Here is a 4,556-nt window from a genome sequence, read left to right on the forward strand (position 1 = left end):
ATGCTACATTCAGCTTGCAGAGCTTCTCGCAGTTCTTCATAACACAAAGCCCTCAGCTCCTGGACCAGATGGTTTACATTATTCAATGCTGCAGCATCTTCATCCTTCTACACTCGATGTTATTTTATATCTTTATAACCGCATATGGCAGGAGGGCTATTTTCCTTCATCTTGGAAGGTAGCACATGTCCTTCCACTTTTGAAGGCTGGTAAGGATGCTTCTTGTGTTTCCAGTTATAGGCCCATTGCTCTTACCAGCTGTCTCTGTAAGACACTAGAACGAATGATTAATCGTAGACTAATGTACTATTTGGAGCATGGTAAGGTACTCGACAAATTTCAGTGCGGCTATCGTTCATCAAGGTCTACAGTCGACCACTTGGTCCGTCTCGAAACTGTTGTGCGTGAGGCCTTTGCGCACGGGCAGCACTGCCTCTCCGTGTTCTTCGATCTCGAGAAAGCGTACGACACGGCTTGGCGCTTTGGCATTTTGAGGGACCTGTCTGACCTCGGACTACGTGGTCGCATGCTTCGTGCAATTCAGAGCTATCTAGACAGGCGCACCTTTCGAGTTCAGCTGGGAAACACACTCTCCCGTGAATTTCTGCAGGAAAATGGAGTGCCGCAGGGGGGAGTGCTAAGTGTCACCTTGTTTATAGTTAAAATGAACTCCATTGCTTCAGTAATCCCTCCGTCGGTGCAGTACTCTCTTTATGTCGATGATTTACAAATTTCAGTTTCCTCCTGTAACCTCTCAGTCTGTGAACGCAGGGTTCAGCTAGGCGTCAACAAGCTTACTAAGTGGGCTGACAGTAATGGGTTCAAGTTCTCTCCTGAGAAGACTGCATGTGTTTGCTTCAGCCGCAAACGTGGAATTCTTCTTGAACCCTCCCTAACAATCTACAATAGTAATGTTAGTGTTCAACCTCAGCACAAATTTTTGGGTCTTACGTTTGATAGTAAACTGAATTTTATTGCTCATGTAAAAAGCCTGAAATTGAGAGCTCACAAATCTCTCAATATCCTTAAAGTTCTCTCGCACCGGTCTTGGGGCTCAGATCGATTGTGCCTCCTGCGGATCTATCGCTGTTTGGTACGCTCCCGACTAGACTATGGCTGCTTTGTTTATGGGTCTGCCAGACAGTCTGTGCTCAAGATGTTGGATCCCATTCATCATCTTGGGCTTCGGTTGGCTACAGGTGCGTTTCGTACATCCCCTGTGCCCAGTCTATATGCAGAGGCTAACGAGTGCTGCCTCGAGAGACGTAGATTCGCATTGGGCATGATGTACTCTCTTCGCATCCGATCTGTGCTCCAGCACCCTACTCGAGAAGTTGTTCAAGAAACACGCTCGGAACGACTGTTTCTTGCAAAACCTAGCGTGATCCCTCCGTTCAGTATGCGACTGAAGACCTTGGCCGAGTCTGTCGGATTTGATGTGGCATCCCAGGTAGTAGAATTTCCTGGCATCATAGCACCTTGGGAGCACCCTGACATACACTGCAACCTGTCTCTTGCACAGTATAACAAGAAAAACACTCCAAGTGCTGCGCTTCTGCAAGAATTTTATGAACTGGCTCAATCGTATGAAGATCATACAAAGTTCTATACAGATGGAACAAAATCTGAGACCTTTGTTGGCTGCTCTGTCATTGGCTCTTCAGTGGAAGTTGTAAGGCGGATAAACACTGCCGCTACCATTTTGACAGCGGAGCTATATGGCCTCCTGCTGGCTACGGAACACATAGCCCGCCACAGGATACCGCTGGCAGTAGTTTTCACGGACTCTCTCAGTGCCTTGCGAGCCATCTCTTCTCTGCTGCCTACAAGGAACGCCCTTGTTGTTGAAGTTCAGAAGAAAGTTATTGTGGCAGCTAGAAAGCATTGCACCATTGTCTTTTGCTGGATTCCCAGCCATGTTGGTATCCCAGGCAATGAGGCGGCCGACCGTGCTGCTCGCACATGCGTCAGCAGGGAGGTAGACATAAAAGGAATCCCTTACGTGGACTACCGCTCTTCTGTAAGGTATCGCATACAAGCCCAATGGCAAGCCGAGTGGAATGAAGAGATCTACAATAAGCTGCATCTCATTAAGCCAAACCTGGGTGAATGGGCAAGTGCCCGACACCGAGAACGGTTTTATGAAGTAATACTGTGTCGTTTGCGCATTGGCCACACGCATCTGACTCATGGCTACTTGCTCCGTGGGGAGGATGCCCCTTTGTGTGAACAATGCGATAAACCTCTAAGTGTTCTCCATTTTTTAATTGAGTGCCCTTTCTATGAACGGGAACGCCAATCTCACTTTGCACAGTTGTACAGAAATCACACTCCCTTACACCCAATGCTTTTGTTGGGTGATGAACCATTCGTGGCTTACAAGCAGGTTTTTAAGTTTTTAGAATCTATTGGTCTTCTACATCAATTGTGAATTTCAGTTTCTCACTCATGCCCATTGTTGTTTGTGATTTAATCCAGTTTTATGTTTCATTCCTTTATTTTTAACCCTGACCACTAGAGTCCTTTCTTCTCACTTACCCTCATTGCAATAGTTTCCTTCTTTGGCGCTCTTTGGCCTCAGCAGCCCTTGCGCCATAAAACCCCAATCCTAAACCCTCACTAGAGCGCTTACTGTTTCCGCCGCGGAAGGGCGAGCGTCGAGCTGGAGACGCGAATACTCCATCTGAAAACTCATATACCTGGTTGGATGAATGCAATGCTATCGCATTAGTTGAAGCTCGATTTGTTGATTCGAACTTCAACAAATCACACGCACCCATTCTCCCTATTCCTGTTTACCCAGTCATAGTCGTTCCCTCACGATCCAATACGAGTACAAGTAATGGCAGTTTATACAATCTTGTCGTTGCACAGCCGTGATCGCACGGTTTTTAGAAGCGCTATAGAACGAGCACAAGCATTGAATTTCGGTACACTGATTTCTGTCTCCCCGCCGTGACACCACACGAGAAAAGCGATTTCGTTCTGTCTGTGAAATTAGGAACACAGAAGTCAAGATATAATCCCGGTAATAAAACAAAGCGAAATAGATCTCTGCAGCCAATACCCAACCGTTCGGGAGGTGAATAGGCAAAAGCGTATATAACTTCCGTGTCTTTACCCTCTGCACACCCGCCAGAGAGAGTCATACAAACTCCTTTGCGCGATTATCAACACGATTGCGTTTGCAAGCCGGTAGTTTGACTCGGCTGGAATTCGTCCCTTCTGGCTTCCATAGCTCTCTATGAAACCAGAAAGGTAGATTCTTTGCTACATAGGGTGGGCTTGCCCGGGGCCTCCAGTTATTTACGGCCAAAATCACACTGGAGGCGCTTCAGCAATGTTCACTCTGGTCGACATACGTGCTCTCTAAAAATGCCCGTCGTCTACCTTCCCTAGTAAAAAAAATTATATGAATTTTTTTCTGATATGTTTATTGGACACCTTTTTCATATCAGAACTTATTATTTCATATCAGTTTCCTATGCCGCATATCAGTTACACTAGGCTAGGTGGCGCTAGGTACCGCCCAATTCATGTGCTGCAAAAATATATTTATTTACTCACGCCACCATGTAGATACATTACGCATACCACTAGCATCAGTTGAACAAATACATTGAGGGCATATACACATACACGGCACAACAAACATGAATACAACAGCACACCCAATAACTACTTCGGAGCTCTGCGTTTCCGCCTTTTATACAGGTCGTTTTGTAAGTACGAAGTTTTTCGGTGACCTCCTACGCAATAAATAATATGTTCAGCGTGTTGGATTTTTTTCAGTAATGTCGTACCTCTGAGAGTATTTAGAACGGCTCAGGGGATGAATCTCCTAATAAAAAGTAAACGCTCATGCCGTAATTATTTGAAAGCCAGTAAATCAAGCCGCTCCACTGCGGTTCCAAGTCACGTGTTTGCTTTCCCGCGCGGCACGTCGTATACTGAAGAAACTTATATGAATTTATTTCTTATATGTTTATTGGACACATTCATATCAGTTGGCAAATGTTGCATATCAGCTCTTATATGTCGCATATCAGTTTTTGGGTATTTCATATCAGTTCTTATATCGCATATCAGTTTTTGGATATTTCATATCAGTTGGCATATGTTGCATATCAGTTCTTATATGTCGCATATTAGTTTTTGGGTATTTCATATCAGTTCTTATATCGCATATCAGTTTTTGGATATTTCATATCAGTTTCATATGTCGCATATCAGTTTTGAGATATTTCATATCAGTTCTTATATAGATTCATATACTTTTTTTCAGTAGGGTTCCCAAAAGTTACTTGAAGAGCCAATCATAGAGACCGACGAATAACGAGGCCGAAATTATGCTTATACCTCAAAAAAAAAAATTATAACACAAATTTGGCCTCGTCATTCCCAAACTGGTTGCCGGACGAAATTCTCTATGTGAATTGCAAGCCAGGGTTGGTTATAGTAACATATGATACGTACGGCAGAATTCCCTGCCATAAATAAAATGATTTGGCTAACGCCAAAGCAGCGCGAAATAGGTGCAAAGAGTTTTGCGAAAG

This window comes from Ixodes scapularis, unplaced genomic scaffold, assembly GCF_016920785.2.
Source record: "Ixodes scapularis isolate PalLabHiFi unplaced genomic scaffold, ASM1692078v2 PGA_scaffold1__304_contigs__length_218370807, whole genome shotgun sequence".
NCBI lineage: Eukaryota > Metazoa > Arthropoda > Arachnida > Ixodida > Ixodidae > Ixodes > Ixodes scapularis.